The 21,039-nt window shown below is 38.5% G+C and overlaps 2 long non-coding RNA genes across 3 annotated transcripts; one reads left to right on the forward strand and one right to left on the reverse strand.

Moving 5' to 3' along the window:
• Window positions 1-1,207: 1,207 nt before the first annotated feature.
• Window positions 1,208-20,212, reverse strand: LOC142174864 (uncharacterized). Of its 2 annotated transcripts, XR_012703954.1 has the most exons (4): window positions 19,986-20,212; window positions 19,837-19,895; window positions 10,005-10,100; window positions 1,208-1,414 (listed from the first exon to the last, which is right to left on the reverse strand). It is a non-coding gene; the product is annotated as an uncharacterized LOC142174864 (long non-coding RNA). The 2 variants fall into 2 exon arrangements; XR_012703953.1 differs by lacking the exon at window positions 10,005-10,100 and having other exon boundaries at window positions 19,986-20,209.
• Window positions 6,128-6,601, forward strand: LOC142174150 (uncharacterized). Its single transcript, XR_012703484.1, has 3 exons — window positions 6,128-6,209; window positions 6,295-6,348; window positions 6,417-6,601. It is a non-coding gene; the product is annotated as an uncharacterized LOC142174150 (long non-coding RNA).
• Window positions 20,213-21,039: the final 827 nt, after the last annotated feature.

Raw genomic sequence — 21,039 nt, forward strand, 5'->3', positions numbered from 1 at the left:
TAACTTTTCTTTAAAAAATAAACCACTATCTTTTCTTTTTCTTTTAAAAATGCTACTTTCAATTACTTTAAATTTTTTAAATTTTCAGATATCTTTATATTTATTTTTTAATTCCAACCTTCTTTTACTTTTAAATTTTTTAAAACTTTTTACTTTTTTTTTAAATTTTCTACATTCTTTTACATTTTTTTATTTTTTTATTTTTTATTTTTTTAAAATCATTTCCGAAATTACTATATATATATATATATATATATTTTTAAAAATAAAAATAATAAATAAAATAAAATATTTTCGGATTTTTTTATATATAAAAAAAACAAAAAATAAAACTATTAATAGTGATAATTCACTTTTTTTTTTTTTATTTTTATTTTTTGGTTTTGTTTTGTGTTGGACAAAAATGAAGAAGGGGTGTTGGGTTAATGGACTGGGTCGACCCAACTCGAAATGGACTGGGTCGTAGGGAAGATTGGGCCATTTTTTGGGCCTATAGCTTGAAATTGAAGAAGAGGCCCAATTCCGACTTTCTTTATATTTTCGCTCTCTTTTCTTCTTTTATTTTTCTAAAACTAAATTATAAAAATACTTAAACTATTATTAAGAACTAAATTAAGTTATAAAGGCGCAAATTAACTCCCAATAACAATTAACGCACAATTAAGTATTAATTAAGCATAAAATTGTATATTTGGACATTAAATGCTAAAAATGCAAACGATGCCTATTTTTGTAATTTTTAATTTTTGTAAAACAATTTTAATTACTAACAATTGTAGAATTAAATCCTACATGCAAAATGCGACATATTTTTGTATTTTTTATTAATTTAGCGAATAAACACGCACAGACAAATACAAATAATTCTTCAAAATATCACAAAATTGTACACCAAAGAAAAATCATTTTATTTTTGAATTTTTTGGGAGTAATTCTCATATAGGGCAAAAATCACGTGCTTACACATATCACTAAGTAGGTATCAAATTGTTTTTTTATGTTTAATTATTAAATTCAATTAATTTTGAAAGTGTACATCAACGAAAATTAAATATCAGACAACTTAAAAAATAACTATAATGTGTAACTAAGAAAATTCTCCAATAAGAATATTTTAATAGATTATGTGTTTGTCAATTTTTTAATTTTTATTAAACATATATTTACTTATAAAAAATTTAATAAAGTAAGATAGACATATTATTCATGTAATGAAAAAACCGACAAAACAAAACTAATTCAAACCGATATAGTCGGTTTGGTTCGATTTTAATAAAAACCGAACCATCCATGTGCACCCTTAGAGATAAGATAATTACTTAAGGCCTGCAGACAGGATGCAGCTCTACCTCGAATTACCAATGCAGTATTTGCTAAGCACCTATCGGGGCTCTGTTGGTACCGATGTTAGGATCTGCACAAAAAGTATAAAAGTGCAGTATAAGTACAACTGATCTAATATACTCCGTAAGTATCGAGTCTAACCTCTAAAAAATAGTAACGAGACTAAAACAAGATACCTATAATAAACCTGCACAGTTATAGCGTAGATTGGAGCTTTTTTTATGAATTTGCACCAGCTTATTATTAGTGTAGTTTTGATTTCAATCATGTATATCTTTAATATTGGAGTTTGAGTTGCATAGTGAGTCTTACATCTAAGCTTCCTAGGATCACTCAACCTATGTATCCCTAGGTTTCTTTTTTGAGTTTGCACCAACTGTCATGTCCTTTTGTTTTCAATCATGGAATTTTAATCTTTGGAGTTTGAGTGCATAGTGACCAGACGTCTTAGGTTTTAGGTCTTATATTTGGACCGTGAAGGATTATGATGAGATGAATAAGATACTTTATTTTTAATTAGAGGTCTCATGTTTGAGTTACAAAAATAAAATAAAAATTTTGATAAGAAGTGTTTCCTCTGTAATGAGCCTTACGTGACGTCAATTTAGCGAAAACTGAATGAGGGAAAAGATCTTATATATTCAAAAAAAATTCCCAAAAATATGTTTGTCCATGAAGTTTTGTAAGTTTTTATAAATTTTTCGAAAATGAAATTTCTGTAAGTTTGACCACTTTTTCAAAAAGTTCATAATTTTTTTCCCCGCTCACAAAACTGCAACATTTTTCCAATTGAAATGTGCATGTCCAACATGATTTCAAATTCCATATACTAATTTTCAACTTAACTCAAAAAAAATCTTTTTTAAAAAACAATAATTACTCCCTCCGTTTCATATTAGATGAGGTATTTTCCTTTTTAGTCTGTTCCAAAACAAATGCCACATTTCTAAATTTGGAAATAATTCAACTTTAAACTCTTTATTTTATCCATTTACCCTTAATGAGAAGCTTTAATAGCTACACAAATGTCAAGACCCCACAAACCTTTTACTCCTTAAGCTTTTAAGACCACAAAATTCAAAAATCTTCATCTTTTTTCTTAAACTTCATACTGAGTCAAATTACCTCATCTAATATGAAAGAAAGGAGTACAACTTTTATTTCCAATTGATATGCGAATCCGGAACCAAAATGTGGTTTTTTTTTACTCAAAATACGCAAATAAGTGTTAAAAAAAGTTACCAAACTATATATAACACCACAAATATTGGCGCTATACAGTAGCGTTAACTGCACCGTTACTGTATAGCGCCACTATTTGTGGCGCTATACTGACACACCTTACATAGCGCCATTAATAGTGGCGCTATACCCTTATTACCATCACACATAGCGCCATTAATAGTGGCGCTATACCCCTTAATACAAATCCTCCGTCTTCTTCTTCTTCGTTCCATCTCCCTCATTTCTCATTTCTTACTCCCTTCTGGTCCCCCCTCCCCCACCGATTCTGCCCAAATTTTTAAAAAAATAAATAAATTTTGGGTCTCCCCGTCACATAAAAGTTGAATATTGGTGGTCCCACTGTCGAGTAGAGCTTCGTGTTATTGTGGATTCACTCTTCCGGAGTCAAAATTTCGATCTATTTACATTCCGAAAATTCTAAATCGAGGTATTTCGATTTATTTTAAGTTGAAACTTTTATAACAATGCATATTACTTGATTTGTATGTGTTCTATTTCGGTTTGTGTTTATTTTTTCCGAAACTAGCATGTTAAATTTTATCCGGATTTAATTTTAGTGTTGTATAAAAATATGTAAATTAGTCTAAAAAATGTGTTTGTTAATATCCTCATGTATATTTATGTGTTTTTATGCCGTTTAGTTTAGATTATTTTTTAGAGTAGTAAAATGTAGACCTTTTTAGCGTAGTAAAACGTAGACCCTTTTAGCGTAGTAAAATGTAGAGCCTTGGTAGCGTAGTATTGTGTAGTAATTGTTTAATTATCTTATACTCTAGCACGAAACCCATAATTATAATATATATATATATATATATATATATATATATATATATATATATATATATATTTATTTTTACAATTAAGTTATTAAATAAATATGAATAAAAATTATAAAAAAAACATAAAATTATTAATGATAGTTTGGTACCACTGAGCTTCAGAAAATCTAGCACGAAACCTCATAATTATAAAAATTATATATATAGAAAATCTAGCACGAAACCCATAATTATAAAAATTATATATATAATTTTTACAATTAAGTTATTAAATAAATATGAATAAAAATTATTAAAAAAACATAAAATTATTAATGATAGTTTGGTACCACTGAGCTTCAGAAAATCTAGCACGAAACCCATAATTATAAAAATTATATATATATATATATATATATATATATATATATATATAATTTTTACAATTAAGTTATTAAAAAATATGAATAAAAATTATTAAAAAAATATAAAATTATTAATGATAGTTTGGTACCACTGGGCCTCAGAAAATCTAGCACGAAACCCATAAGTATATATATAATTTTTACAATTAAGTTGTTAAAAAATATGAATTTAAATTATAAAAAAACACATAAATTTTAATGATAGTTATTAAAAATTATGATTTTGTAGTTGACGACATGGATGCACCTATACATCCCGGCCCTCGAACGTCGGAGCTACTACCCCTACAGCCCCAGCATAGATCCGAGCATATATGGGGGGGGGGAGAGTTGCTTACGCAGACTTTTCGGGGCAGGAGAGTGGATTTATTGTGGGAGTTTTTTACTCCTCCCCGCGTTCTACATCCCCGTGTGGTCCATCACCTGGAGGAGATGGGGTTTTATAGGATCATTAGCATTGGCCGGATACAACTCGACTATGCTTTGATCACGGCGTTGATTGAGCGGTGGCGACCGGAGACGCACACTTTCCATCTGCCCATCGGCGAAGCCACCATCACACTCCAGGACGTCGAGATTTTATATGGCCTGTCCACCGATGGCTTGCCAGTTTTACTACCTGGGAATATGAGATATTTTAATCGGGCTTCATATATGGATATGCTGCACAGGCTCACGGGCTTCAGGTCCGAAGACCCAGATGTAGCAATTGGGAGCAGTCGTATGCAGTTGGTCCCCATTAGAGACTACTTGGTGCAGATCCACGATACTATCACCGACGACTCAGCGGAGGTGGATGTGGAGCAATATACGAGGCTGTTGTTGCTCCTTCTATTTGGGGGGTCTTGTTCCCGAACACTTCGGGGAACCTAGTGAGCCTCCATTTTCTGCATCATATTGCGGACTTCGATGATACAGTCAGCTACAGCTGGGGTGGTGCTGTCCTATCTTTTTTGTACAGGCAAATTTGTCGGGCATCCATGGGCACATAGAGAGACGTTTCTGGATTTCTGCCACTTCTACAGGTGACAACTTATTCAAATAATTTGTCGTTTAGTTACAATTCTATCTAATTATTGTTAATCTTTACGTCAACTTTGTGTTTTAGGTTTGGGTATGGGAGCGATTTCTGCAGCTTCGGCCACCTCTACCACAGCTACCGGCTAATGTACATATTCCTGATCTCCCTCTAGCTTGTAGGTGGGTATTGCGTAGTAGACTTGCACGAGAGTATCATGGCCATCATAATCTTCCCTTCTGTAGGGATGTGTTGAATTTTCTGGAGGATGCACAGGTGAATATCTAACTAAACTTACCAATTATTGTTTAACTAGGTGTTGCGCATACTAACGGTTTGTGTTATTATTTGATAGTTCATCTGGACGCCGTACAACGAAGAGCTGATAGGTACCCTGCCAGCGTATTGCACACACGGCCGCCATATTTGGAGGGCTTCCATCCCTCTCACGTGCCTCGATATTGTTGAGCATCATGCCTTAGAACGAGTATTTCGTCAGTTTGGATTTCCACAGTCTATACTGACTCGGCCTGCATGGGATCCTTTACATTATGAGAGGGATGATCGGATGAGAGTGGACGACACATTTATTGATTGGCTGACAGCGCAGTTGGGTATTTGGGACAACCGAGGGGACTTGACCCCAGCTCTGCAACACTTTCCTATCGAAGTTTATATGGCATGGTACCGCACTGTTTCCCGACTTTTTATCGGGAACCCAGTTCATCAGGTAGATGGTCGGTACGTCTCATACGCCGGGAGACATGAGGCTGTGGTATGTTTTCTGTTATTATCAATTACATTAATATTAATTTCTAGTCAAATACATAGTTTATATTAAAAACTTTTGTGCAGGCGATTGGATTGCGTACCGTATATCGTATGGGGCAGCAGATGCAGAGTTATGTCCACGATCATGTGATCATGCAGGACTATAGTCGTCGCTTAATGGATGTGGCTGCCCAGACACTGCAGCGAGGCCGATCGGATCAGCGTTTAGCACACTAGCCAGATTATGTTGACCCAGCCACGTACCAGCGAGGTCGTGGTATGCCACGGGGTAGTGGACGACGAGCTGCTGCTGCTCCACGACGACCTGCTGGTGCTGGACGACGTGGTCATGGGCGGAGAGGAGGTCCCCAGCAAGGGGGCTTTGAGGCTCCTGCTGATGATGTTGCTGCTGATATGGGAGGTGGCATGCATGAGACCGACATGCCGTCTTACAGCCTTGGCATTTATGACACTCCAGGGACGTCGCAGGTGACCCCATCGGGTCAATTCTTGATCACGGGCTCGAATTTTCAAGGAGTGGAGTTGGGTAGATATTTCCCTGGCCCGTTTACCACTGATGAGTCTCGACCGATCCGAGATTTTGATAGTGGGCACCGACTGAGTTATGGCAGCTCATCACATGCGCAGGTATGAGTTTATTAGTATTAAATTTTATTACTGTTTTTACTATAACTTATTTATTTTCTTTAACTTTATTAATTTACTTTTTTAGGCTTCATGCGATGCTGCGACAGATGACTACATTCAGGATCCAGACACGATTATGGTAAGACAATATAAATTTTTGTGAATTGTTATGTAGTTTTCTATACTAAGTTTGATATTATTATGTAGCCTTCTACTGGACCTGACAGCACCACCGATACATGTCATCCTGTGCCGCATCCGGCCATAAGGAGACGACTTGATGATGATGATCCTGATAGCGTACCCGGGCGACAGGGGATGCGCCTCAGGCCAACGGCTACTTTGAGACACACCGGATGCGGGACACATTGATTCGGTCTTCCATTTTTATGTTTTTTGGTGTAAATAATATTTTTGTATACATTAACAACAATATTTAATCGAATATGACAGTTACTTTTTTTAGTTCTCATTTCGTTTTATAGTATTTGGTATAGTAACACAACAACTTAAACTTAACTTCCACTTAAATTAAAATAAAATTTAGTACAACAAACAAGGAAAACATTACTACAACACAAACACAAACATAACAGGCCAACATAATAAAAATACATGACATATGAAAATGACACTAAACACATACACACCAATGCTCCATCCTCAATTGTCATTTATTCTTCGCTCCAACCACTTAAATCGTTCTTCCATTTGTTCTTTTTCTTCTTCTAACTCTTTCACTATCGCCTTCACCTCCGCAAGTTCCCGTTTATATTTTTCGTTGCGTTCCTTGTGTGCTTCACAATTCCATTCTGCTCTCCATTTTTTATCTTCCACCTCCTTCAGTTTCTCCCTCATTTCTGTAATAATTCTATCTCCCTCCTTTTGTATTCTATGTTGGTATAACCACATATTATGAAATTCCTGTAATCTATCCCTGTAGCTTTCCTGATAACATGGTTCCTCAGCCCATTCATCAAATTCACAAGTAGGTTCGTCGGGTTGCTTGTACAACGTGTTCATACAGCACCAATAGCAGCGTCCAGCGTTAGCACCTTCCCACCCACAATCCTTCATGCATGGTTTTCCACATAAGCAAATTGGTGGACGACCAGGTTGAGCCATTTGTGAAATATTTGCTTATAATAAAAACCTTACTTACTTTTAATGAAATATTTCTTGGGGGAAATTTTTAGCACACAAAATAACTACAATGACCCCATTATTTATAGGCGAAACAACACACATATAGCGCCATATCTAATGGCACCATATCATGATGTTGACAAGACGACTTTATGTCAGCCGATCAGCTTTTTCAGCTTTTTCAGTTCGACAAGACAAGACACACATAGCGCCATATATAATGGCGCTATATTTTGTGTATTAAATATCGTGATAGCAACAAGACAACACACATGATAAATATACCGATAATTATATTAAATTATTATTTAAATAGGTAAAAAGGGAAAGTACAAATCATAATTAACAAACAAGAAAATATTATTTCATAAATACTTAAATCGTATACATAACAACTAATTATTACAACATGAACTCATGGGTAGTTAGGTACAATAGAAGAACACCCGCCCTGAGCTTGATTATTATTGCCACCCAAAGGACATTTTCTACGGTCGTGGCCTGTTTGCGAGCATATACCACATTTGCGTGCATATACGATATCACTAACATCCATTTGGTTCCGTATACGCGTTCTCTTCTACACCTGTCTTTTACGCAAATAGGACTTGTTACACACCATTTTAAATGGTTCTGGGGGCCAGTAATGCTCAGAACCCACTGGTTGCAACTGACCACTATATGTGTTTAGGTATTTGGAAACACTATATTGTTGATCAATATAGTTGGTCTCCGCATAACCAACACGTTGAAAACACTTGATGGCATGTGAACAAGGCATGTGGTAGATTGACCATTTCCCACATGAGCATAACCTTGTGGATTCATTTACAGTATGTACATTATTACCCCGATTATTATGGATAGCGGTGCGAACTTCAAAAATACCTCGTTCGTTATCATATTGCAAAAAGGAATGCCAATGTGCTCGCCGTCTGTATTTCTCTAATCTCTTCATAGGCACTGGCATAAATTCAACACCCCTTTCCATCAATTCCGTTGCAGCTGCAGACCGTTGCACAAACCTCTCCGCCATCTGCTTGAACGACATACGCACCATGGCTGTGACGGGCAATCCTCTTGCCGACTTTAATAACCCGTTGAAGGATTCTGACACCTTTGTAGTAAGAATTCCCCAGCGTCTGCCACCATCTGCATGCAACGTCCACTTTTCAGGATCATGTCGCATTAACCAACGATATGCTGCCTCGTCTTCTTGCCTGATAGAATCCATATGCCTCCGAAATTTATGTTGTTGGTGGTCTGTTGCTGCCATCCACATCAAATCATGTAGATCTTTTTTGGGATGTGCCTTCTTGAAATTGGCCTTAAAGTGCCTCACACAGTAACGGTGGTATGCATAAGGTTCTTGCCAGGCAGGAAGGTTCTCCACAGAACTTAATATACCCCCGTGCCGATCAGATATTAGACAAATACCTGAACGATGTTTGACAACGTGCTCTTTCAAGTGGTTCAAAAACATTGTCCACGTCTCTGTGCTTTCATTTTCACAAATAGCAAAGGCTAGAGAAAATATCTGTCCATTAGCATCCACTGCCATGGCTATCAATAGCTTGATATCGTACTTTCCATAGACATGAGTTCCGTCTATGGATATTACGGGCCGGCAATACGGAAAACCATCAATTGCTGGCTTAAACGCCCAGAACACGTAATTGAATATATATTCTGGTTTACCCGGACTCCGCTCAAGCTTCCATTCAATAACTGTTCCGGGGTTAAAGTGCTGCAGTGCAGCCATGTACCTAGGCAGATCTGCAAATGACTTATCCCAGTTACCATAGACTATTTCAAACGCTCTTTTGCGCCCAAGATATGCCTTTCTTTTAGTAATTGTGTGGCCATATTCCTGGTGGACTGCTGTAATGCACTCTTTGATTTTATACCTTATGGACGCTTCGATGTGCGGAATAAGTACAAGAGATATCAAGTCAATATCCAAGTTGAAGTGATTCCCGTTGAAAGTGTCCATTTCGCATGTGTGGGTGGGAATGTATTTACCCACTTTCCACATACCTGTCTTCTTCTTCGACGCACGCAACATCCAATTACATGGCCAAAACCACCTGCGGCAAATAGCCTTGTATACCGTCGGACTTGACTCCGATACCTGCATCTCACGACACTCTTTAACATTGTGCATTTTACAAGCCCTGCTTACGCGTGCTTTATCAGGAAAAAGCATCCCCTTTGCAAGCACCGTTGGTCTAGACTCATCCCACATTGTTGTCCGGATTTCATCAAAATCCCTTGTGAGAGCTTCCACATCCGGCACGGCTGGCAAGTTATCAATATAAGGAATCTCCCTTGAATGAAACGACACTTCAGACTCGTACACTTTTCGTCTATGGGGGGCTCTCTTCAAATCGGGTCCTTCCTCCTCGTCCTCTTCATCACCATCCTCACGAGCAAATGGTGTCTCGTCTCCCGATTCATCGACATTGTTATCGTAATCGCTGTTCTCTTCCTCACTCTGTGCATCTGCCAGATCCTGATGTAATACGTCGTTTTCGGGCAATTGAGTGAGTACGGGTAGTTCAACTTGCTCGTTTTCATTGCACATTTCAACAAAAATATAAGCTACTAAATTAATAAATGCTTTATATATGGCTGTAGCTTTTCACTTACAAGTCATAATGTGATGACATTCCATGATGGACGTTTTCAGTTAGGTGATGACTACCGGATGTGCCACTTGTAAAATTCATATCCGGCCGGTACCCCCTATTAAATAAATGAGCGTTAAAATTAATTCAATACGCAAAAATATACATAATTAACACAAATGAAAATTGAAGTTTACCACTCTTCTTGTGAATTATGGAAAGCAGGGTATAAATTATTTTCTCGCTGCTCATTCGCCGACGGTGATAAATTTAAATCAAGAAAAAATCTTTCATCCGGAACATGTCCGGCAAAAACTGATCCAGAATAACCACCCGATGACTGGGGGTTATCTCTACTACGCACAACCTCATTTTTTGGAACGTCTTCGACCTTCACGTACATCTCCAACATTGTGATTACAAGAAATTCCCGACATTCGTCCAGAGTCCTCAAGAAATCACTCAAAGTGTCATCATCGTCGATGTTAAACTCTGAGTAAAAAGCAACCCCTTGCGGCGTAACGGAATACGGATATCTTCCGGTTACTTTGAGTATCACTGAACATTGTCTCACACTCATTTTTTTGCATAACAACGATGTCAATGTTTCGTACTCCATTGAAAGTGGCAATTTAACATTACACTTAGCAGGTAAACTGTAGCCCACAGAGTTATTCTCCATCACAACCTCAGCCCCCCAATATAATGATACTCTTATTCTACGTTCTTCAGACATAATGAAAAAATGCTGGAGAATTTAACAACAATAGAAACCAACAAGAGTTAAGAATTTTTTTTGAATGAAGTTGTGACGATTCTACGATGTTTATATAGGAAATGGCTAGCCGGGTTTTTTTTTTCTTTTTTGTATATAGCGCCACAAAAAGTGGCTTTATACGCTTTTAAATTATTGAACCCAGAAATTATTGGCGGGGCCAGGTAATAAGGGTATAGCGCCACTATTAATGGCGCTATGTAAGGTGTGTCAGTATAGCGCCACAAATAGTGACGCTATACAGTAACGATGCAGTTAACGTTACTGTATAGCGCCACTATTTGTGGCGTTATATATAGTTTGATAACTTTTTTTTAACACTTATTTGCGTATTTTGAGTAAAAAAAATCACATTTTGGTTCCGAATTCTTGATATGCCTACATAGGCTTCCTATGGTCACTCACGTGAAAAACCTATGTACCCCTAGGTTTAGATGGGGGAATTCAACTCGATTCGAGGACCTAGCACAGTGCTCAATCAAACAATCGAACAATCAGTATCATCATGTGATGTTCACCTGGAGCCGCAATAAGGGAATCCCCAATGTGTCAAAGTCTGAAGCAGCAGTAACCCATGGGACCAAAATTGTACCAAGTACTACTTCAGCAGGAGGTTGTCATTTGATATGGCCTTGGCCTTTGTGTTGTTTGTCTCTTCAAATTCAATTAATCGACAACTCTTTCCGGGACCCATGTTACTTTTTATAGTACAAGCTACTCATTATTGGAGTGAATAGTGGCCTTATTTGGTCGCAGTGAAAGATTGTCTGATATTTATCTCATCTCGTGTTGTTTTTAGTGACATGTTTTTATATCATAGAATTACTATATCATGTTTAACATCCCATGTTCTAAGTTAAAATAGCACAGACTAGTCAGTTTTTGAACGGGTTATTCAAAAATAGCCAACGTTTGTAAAATCATTAAAAAATAAGCATTATTTTGTTGTAACAGGGACCAGTCCAGCATAATATACTGAAGATCGGTGCACATGTGTATGAACTTCCAACATATTATGTTGGAACTCCAACACGCGAAAAGTTCCAGCATAATATACTGGAGATTGGAGCACCTATGTATGAACTTCCAGCATATTATGTTGGACCGGTATATTATACTGGAACTCCAGTATATTATGATGGAGTTCCAGTATACTTATGCTGGAACTCTATTATAATATGCTGGAGTTCCAGTATATTATGCTGGAGTATTTTCCAAATTTTGAACAATATTTTCGTTCATATTTATCTTTATATGAAAAGTGGTTAAATTTTGATTACTTTTGAAACTGTGACTATTTTTGAATGACCACTTATAAATCTAATTATTTTTGAATTTCTTTCATGTTCTAAAGCTACTTTTAGATTTAATTGATTATAAATGTTTGACTTTCATAGTTCATAGACACATTTATCAATCATTTAATTACCCTTGGTTAAGTGGTACATAATTTTTAGTAACTACTAAGATTAAATAATTTAATGTTGTGAACATCAAGCGCGAGTAAATTTAATTATTGAGGAACTTATATAAATATGAAATCCAAGTCGTAACTTAAGGGTTTACGATTGCAACTACTCAAGCTTAATGTAAGGTTCAAATCTTACCAAGAGCTTTTATCAGTTCTTCTTTTTCCTTTTACATGATCACAGGCTCATCCTTCTCAAAAAGAAAAGTAAAGTAACTGTTTGAATAAAAAGTTTGTCTTTTTTGCCAACTTCAATTATCAATAATAAAAAAGGTAAATCTTAGCCAAGCATAATTAACTTCAGATCTAAGAGTATATAGCGAGAAATAACGAAAGGTGGAATATCCCAGATTTATTAATGTCATAATCTTACCTCCAATATGAGGAAAATGGATTTACATTCTGAGCAAAAAAGGGATTGTAAGAGTAGAGAGGAAAAGTGAAGCCCCCCCTTTTTCCAGAGATTCTCCCCTCTATATATAGCTCCTGGAGTTTTTATTCAGTGGTGTTTGACCAGTATGATCTTCTGCGACAGTCTTTTTCGTCGTTACTCGAGTACAGTAACGACTTGACATACGTTGTTGATGATTTGACCCCAAGGTTGGTCGTGGTACCCTTCGCTATTCTGCCACATGGGTAAGATCCCAGCTTGATCAATCACTATAGTCAGATTTTGACCCATACAGTTAGTCCCTCCGTTCGTCGAGGTCGTCCCTTAGCGGGCTCGATGGGCGGATTCTGTCGGTTCGAAGGTTAGGAGAAATCTGACTGTACACCTTGAGCGAGATTTTCAGATCGAGGCGATGGCGCACCGCTTCAATGATGCCTTTGGATCGTCGCATCCGTTCATAGTTGAACCGTTGTGCTGATTTGAAACGTCGTTGGTAGTTACTGCCATTATGACACACGTTTCTTGTGGATTGAACCGTTTCCCATGCCCTATTAGTTTTGATTGGTGACTCTTGGGTTTCCCGCTTGGGGCATTTATGTTCCTATAGATAGGGGAAAACACCATTCTATTGGCACACTTTTTCGATTTATCAAAAGAGTTTTGCGAGTCTTCACCTTCTCCGATACTTCAGATTTTCGATTCACTCTCCTGTTAGTCGGAAATTGACATCACCGTCTTCATCCTACTTCCCTTTATTCATTCTTTCTGTTCAATCGAGATAAATGGCTGGTATTTCTTCCTACGCTGACAATCTTGCCGCAGTTCCGGTGCCGAAAAATGAGAGGATGAGAGGGTTCCAACAGCGACCGAAATATTGCCCCGTCCGTGGAAATCGTGGACCGAATTTCAATAGCCCTGTCGGAGAGGAACCAGAGCTCGTTTCCTCTATTATAGATGAAGCGACAATTGTAGAGCTTAAGACCAAGTGGGGGATTCTACACCACGTTGAGATGTTGCCGGCGATAGGAGATGATATTATACATTTCGACTGCCCAGAATATTTTGCGTTCTACGCATATCCTTTTATTGTCGGGTATACGCTTCCTCTCCCTTCTTTGGTGGTAGATTTCTGCCATTTCTACGAGGTATGTCCGGCTCATCTTTCGCCGTACTTATATAAACTGTTCCTCATGCTGCTCAAGTTCGTGAAGCTTGCCGGTCGGGAGATCACTCTAGGCCATATGCTCAATATTTTTGCCCCTCAACTTATTCGAGGCATGATGATCCACATACGCCATCGAGGAACAAAGAGTCTGGTGGTGAAGATGGACGATAAAGCCAATCGTCGTTTCTATAAAAACTATTTTTATGTGCGGGTCGAGCAACTTGTGGCGGACTTTGTAGGGTTCCTTGAGAGGTGGAACTTCACACGTAAGTTTATCTTCTGTCAGAATGATGGTCAACCACTTTTCCTTGAGTAGTATTAAATCGTTCTTTCTTTTGCAGCCGCGAGACTACCCCCTCCGCCCGTTGACGATATCTGCGAATGGGTGAATGCCATTCTTCCTCATACGGCGGGAGTTCGCGAATGGGTGTCCTTCTATGAGAAATATGGACGTATGCCCCTTACTGGTGAGTAGACTTGCTACAACTTCTATTTCTCGCCTTACAATTTGACCTCGTTGCTTATATGACCATTACCGTTATCAAGGAGAGTGTGAAGGGCGAGGGCTCCTCCACTTCCATTCTCAGCCGACGTCTTCTGCTCGGTCTGCACCAAGTTCTGCTGCCCGGCCTACAGCGAGAGCTACTCAAGTTGAACCTACGACCGGAGCCGTGTGCATGGAAACTGTTCCCCGTTCTGGGACTCCGGCTCCTACTGCCCGCTCAACAGGTGAGTCTTCCCATGCTGAAGATAGGGAAGGTCCATCGAAGAGACGACGAGTGGAGTCCGAAATGGCTCCCCCAGTCATGGTATATTCAGAGGGCGTCCTTCCTTTGACGACATCTAAAATGGATGGTGATGCTAACCCGACTGTAGAGGTGAACCTGGCGATCATGACCAACCCGACGGTAGAGGCTTCGACTGCTGTGATTGATCAACAGACCACCGTGATGGGGAGTCGGGATCCCGAGGCTGCTGCTGCCACTTTGGGTGGGCCTTTGTCTTTCAGACTGAGTCGTGCTTCTTCTTCGGCCGTAGAAAGGGGAAAAGGTGTCGTGGTCGACAACTACGAGTCTGACTCCGATCTTGATCCTGATGATGTTAGGATGTTCAAGGAAGGCCTTAATCGTACGGTGGTAATGGTGGGAAGTCCGTCCTGTATACTTGAGATTCTGTCAGAGATTAACCTTCTTGGGGACACGGAGGACTTGGTACCGCAGTTTGATCTTTTGTGCTCTACCGTAGAGTGTAAGGCTCTTCGGGATGTTCGTAATGTTGATTTGATGCATGAAGTGGCCGATATGGGCCTGAGGGTAAGTTTTTCCTCTCTTTATGTGTTCCTTTTGTCTTTGGCGACCTTGACCTTTACCAACTCTTTTCGTCTTTTTTGGGCTTTCAGACGTACATGCTGGAGATTGAAAGTGCTCGCAGGGATGACAATCGGGCCAAATTTTGTTTTGATGATGTTGGAGAAGTGTCGACGCTACTGCAACAAGTGTCGTGAGATGCACGAATAGGTAAGGGCGAACGCCGGTAATCATTCTCTCGATAAGGAACTGGAGAAGAGGGATCAGGAGCTGATGCATGCTATTTGCAGGAATAGCGAGCTCGAGGAGCTACTTTGTGTAAAGGACGAAGAACTTGAGTTGGGCAAAGGGGTCGCCATAGAGTGTGAGCATCTTCAGGTGAAGGTGCGATTGTTGTAGTCCGAGTTGGATCATAATGCCATCAGAGTCGAAGCTTTGAGTGCGGAGTGGATGGGGAAATTAACCAAGCTGTAGAGAAAGGTCTCCGAGTTGGAGAGTGCCGAGTAAAAAAATTGTTATCTTTGTTGTTTTTTCTTGTTTGTCGTTGTTTGTTATTTTTTTGTATTTTCTGTACTCGACCGGTTTTAACTGTGTGTAATCTGCGGCCATTTGCGGAAATGTTTAAATAAAATAGGTTTTCATCGTTGTACGTCCTTTGTATTTATCCTCCTTCCTTTTGCTTTACATATCTTTGGCTTAAACTTTCGGATTTCCGTATGGTGAATTCCTGATTTTTCAGGGAACCCATTTTAACCGGACTAAGTAGGATTTCATCGTGTGAGTCTGAATGGAGTCTCATTTGATTCACCTATTTGGGCGAGATCGATTTGTGGCTTATTACTTTAAGCAGATTCGCCCTTGACTCAGATGAGGTTATATGATGGATTCATTGTTTTGGATGAAGTCAGTCTTGGCTTGAGTCGTTCGAGTGGGATCAAACTGTCGTTGATTCGAGCGAAGTCCCTTTTTTTTTATATATTCGAGCGAGGTTGAAATTGGAGTTTGTAAAGAAATTAATTTTTTAGTAAGTAGAAGAAAAAATGTACGACGATGATCGATAGCTGCAAAGGTGTTATTGAGTTTGAGCGAGGTTGAACTTTTCCTTTTGCGATGGCCTTTTGCCCTAGGGACGTTATTTCGAGCTAGTATCAAAATATTATCTCATTACGATTCAAACCAGGATGATTTTTCCTTTTCATTTGGCGATGGCCTTTGGCCGCAGGGATGTTATTTCGAGTTAGCGTCGAAATATTATACCGTTACGATTCGAACGAGGTTAAATTTTTCATTTTGGCGATGGACCTTGGCCGTAGGGGTGTTATTTTGGGTTGATCAAAATATTAACCCGTTGCAATTCGAGCAAGGTCGGAAATTTTTTCATTTTGGCGATGGCCCTTGGCCATAGATGTGTTATTTCAAGCGGATGTCAAAATGTTAACTCGTTGTGATTTGAATGAGGTTGAACTCTTCTCTTTGGCGATGGCCCTTGGCCGTATGGGTGTTATTTCGAGTTGACGTCAAAATGTTAACCCGTTGTGATTTGAACGAGGTCGAACTTCTCTTTGGCGATGGCCCTTGGACGTAGGGGTGTTATTTCGATTTGACGTCGAAATGTTAACCCGTTGTGATTCGAACGAGGTCGAACTCTTCTCTTTGGCGATGGCCCTTGGCCGTAGGGGTGTTATTTCGAGCTGACATCGAAAAGTTAACCCGTTGTGATTCGAACGAGGTCGAAATTTTCTCTTTGGCGATGGACCTTGGTCGTAGGAGTGTTATCTCTAGTTGACGTAGAAATGTTAACCTGTTGTGATTCAAACGAGGTCGAACTCTTCTATTTGGCGATGGCCTTTGGCCGTGTGGTGTTATTTCGAGCTGATGTTGAAATGTTAACCCGTTGTGATTCGAACGAGGTCGAACTCTTCTCTTTGGCGATGACCCTTGGCCGTAGGGGTGTTATTTCGAGATGTCGAAAAGTTAACCTGTTGTGATTCGAACGAGGTCGAACTCTTCTCTTTGGAGATGGACCTTGGCCGTAGGAGTGTTATCTCGAGCTGACATTGAAATGTTAAACCGTTGTGATTCAAACCAGGTCAAACTCTTCTCTTTGGCGATGTCCCTTGGCCGTAGGGGTTGTTATTTTGAGCTGACGTCAAAATATTAACCCGTTGTGATTCGAACGAGGTCGAACTCTTCTCTTTGGCGATGACCCTTGGCCGTAGGGTTGTTATTTCGAGATGACCTTGAAATGTTAACCCGTTGTGATTCGAACGAGGTCGAACATTTGGCGATGGCCCTTGGCCGTGTGGTGTTATTTCGAGCTGATGTCGAAATGTTAACCCGTTGTGATTTGAACGAGGTTGAACTCTTCTCTTTGGCGATGGCCCTTGGCCGTAGGGGTGTTATTTCGAGCTGACCTTGAAATGTTAACCCGTTGTGATTCGAACGAGGTCGAACTCTTCTCTTTGGTGATGACCCTTGGCCGTAGGGGTGTTATTTCGAGCTGATGTCGAAATGTTAACCCGTTGTGATTCGAACGAGGTCGAACTCTTCTCTTTGGCGATGTCCCTTGGTTGTAGAGGTGTTATTTCGAGTTGACGTCGAAATGTTAACCTGTTGTGATTTAAATGAGGTCAAACTCTTTTCTTTGGCGATGGCCCTTGTCCGTAGGGGGTGTTATTTCGAGCTAACGTCAAAATGTTAACCCGTTGTGAGTCCTAGTTTTTTGGGGAGTTTCGTGTGTCCCCTGGGGGAGTCCCAGTTTTGCTTAACCTCTGCGTTTCCTGGGTGAGTCCTAATTTTTTGGAGATTTTCGGGTGTCTTCTGTGGGAGTCCCAGTTTTGCTTAACCTCTGCGTTTCCTGGGTGAGTCCCAGTTCTTAATTCCTGCGTTCCCTGGGTGAGTCCCAGTTTGCTTAATTTTGTTTGCATTGGAGAGTGTGATGTCAGAGAGTATAAAGCATTGCTATTTTGCTAACGTTCGTTTCATGCATATATTGGAATTTCCCTGTCTAGTACCTTTATCGGTCGGCCTGGAGAGCTCGTCGGTAGGCGGGGCGATGAATTATCCCTTGAACTTGGTGACGTCCCCATCATCGTCTCGTTCAAACCTTCCAAGAAAACCCAATTGGGACAACACCCGGGTGAGGGAAAGGGAGTACGACTTAAGGGACATCATTTTCCTAAAGTTTAAGTGTCTGAGATGGGCGATATTCCAGATTTTTTTTTGGTAGTTTTTCTTCCATTCTCTAGTTGGAATGCTCATTTGCTCGCTTGCCCATGCGGCGCTTGTGTTCCTATTTAAGCAAACAACAGAAGGTAAACCAAAATGAGATTTTCCTTACCTTGATCCAATGAGTCGGTGAACGAGGGTATCCTTATAGCGTTGCTCGCTCTGCCTGGCGTTTAAGTGGTTGATGGAATGGTGCTTTTTCGATTCGGCGGCCGTATTCAACTCCCATTTCTTTCTTTTTTTTTTTAAAAGTGCCCTAGCTCCGCGTGGGTTGGGTTCGCCTTAGCTTGTTCATGGATCATCCGGTGTTGGGGGTATGTCAGAGTAGGGCAGGATATGCCCATTTTTTATAGGATTGCGCAGCAGGTGTCGTCTCCTCTTATGGTCTTTGTGTGGATACTAGTGAATTTGTCTGCGCTTCGCGCGGTTATAACAAAAATTTAAAATATGGTAAAATAATTATTGTTAAATTTTATGAAAATTTAATCTTTACTAATCAATTAAGTGCATTATTACATGCTTATTAGTGTTGATATTATTGGAGTTTAATGCTTATCCCTGACTTTGCTTTATATTCTTAGTGCATATTCATACACCGCTGAACTCTAAGTCTCTTGCCACTTGTTGCTCCTAATGTGATCATCAATTGAATTAGTTTTTCAGTATATATAAAGTAAGTTTTTATAATATCTTCAAGAAAATGGAGTAGTTTCAACACATTCAGTACAAACATAGAACCTAATTCAACAATTAAATTGTGAAAGTCATTTATTATACACCATCCCGTCGACCTGTACTCGATACCCACTATTACCCACTGAATTTTGCAAATGGCACATTCTGTATTTAATATAGAGAAAAAATAAATTAAAAATGATTAGTAGTTTATGTAAACACATTCGTGAAAACAATTGACGTAGAATCGACATTCATAAATCATCAAATCCCTCCCAATTCCAAATTTCAATTACAATCCAGGGAAAGCAATACTAACTACAAAAATGTCCAGTAAAAAGAGTGAGAAATACCTTATACTGATTATTTTAAATTTTCTGTAACAACTTCTCAATTACTTCCTTTATCTTGTTGCATTTCAAGTATTTTTTAATTAACTTCAATCTAATAATCAATTCAAGTAAGAAAAAAGTGGTATATCAATCGGGTTAATTAATACGATATCTAAATATAGTTAGTTTAATTTTAAATGTAATTTCAAAAATCGATAAAATTTTTTAAGTACCTAACAATAATACAAGATATCCCACCAACTACAACTTATTCGAACCGAGAAAGCATTCCTTAAAAATAACAACTCTCGTTGTAAACCAATGGAGTGAAATAAAAATTTTAATAGCAGTGTAAGTATATAATGCCAAAAAAAAAAAAAAGAGCATCACAGATCACATGATTCGCTACCTATGGCGCGGAGAGGGAGTGGAAAAATGAAAAAGAAGAAGACAACTGTATAGTAGTACAAACATAGAAAACATCAAGGAATTTAAGTTTAGCTTATGTTGTACCTTTTAGATTTGGATGCCATGATATGATTCCCATGCCTTCAGATAGCAATCTTGGAGAACTGGGAAAAGATACGCTATAAGATATATTGGAATGATAATTATGAACTCTTGTAAGCAAATGAATAAATTGTTCTTCATTCGAAGTTTACCTTGAAATGAGTATTAATAGACATGGCTGCTGCACTTGAACGTAACAGCCAGGAGCTCATTTTCTTCTATTATTTGAACGTGTGTAGTGATTGGTCTTTAGTGCTAGGCCATTAGTGAGGAAGAGAAAAATCACTCTCAATTGAGCTTTAATACAAATAATTGCCACTTTCTATAGAAATTTAAGACCAATAAATACTATTCTCATCTGTTATAACAGTATGAGAATATGTAAAGTCCATTGGAAAGGATAAAAAGATTTTTGGACAAACAAAAAGCAAAAAAAATAAGAAAAAAGATAAATAGGAATCCTAGTTTAAGAGAGGTGCCAAGTCAGTAATCTTTTTTCCGCAGCAAGCGTCGTCTCCTCTTGTAGGCTTTGCGTGGATATTGGTTGTAACTTCTGCTTTTATGTAGCATCATGATCTAGATTAGCATGTGAGGTTTACTTACCACTCTTTCTGGTGGGTGATTATGTTTCATTGGTTTTGGATCTGAAGGAAACTAGAAAATTTGGCTAAGAACCCCACAGACGGCGCCAAATTATTTGAACAAAAAGTTTTAGTCTATTTTGCCAACTTCAATTATCGATAATAAAGAAGGTAAATCTTAGCCAAGCATAATTAACTTCAGATCTAAGAGTATATAGCGAGAAATAACGAAAGGTGGGAACATCCCAGATTTATTGATGTCATAATCTTACCTCCAATATAAGGAAAATGGATTTACATTCTAAGCAAAAAAGGGATTGTAAGAGTAGAGAGGAAAAGTAGATTGGTTGTAACTTCTGCCTTTATGTAGTATCATGATCTAGATTAGCATGTGAGATTTACTTACCACTCTTTCTGGTGGGTGATTATGTTTCATTGGTTTTGGATCTGAAGGAAACTAGAAAATTTGGCTAAGAACCCCACAGACGGCGCCAAATTGTTTGAACAAAAAGTTTTAGTCTATTTTGCCAACTTCAATTATCGATAATAAAAAAGGTAAATCTTAGCCAAGCATAATTAACTTCAGATCTAAGAGTATATAGCGAGAAATAACGAAAGGTGGGAA

Source organism: Nicotiana tabacum, chromosome 20 (genome assembly GCF_000715075.1).
Source record: "Nicotiana tabacum cultivar K326 chromosome 20, ASM71507v2, whole genome shotgun sequence".
Lineage (NCBI taxonomy): Eukaryota > Viridiplantae > Streptophyta > Magnoliopsida > Solanales > Solanaceae > Nicotiana > Nicotiana tabacum.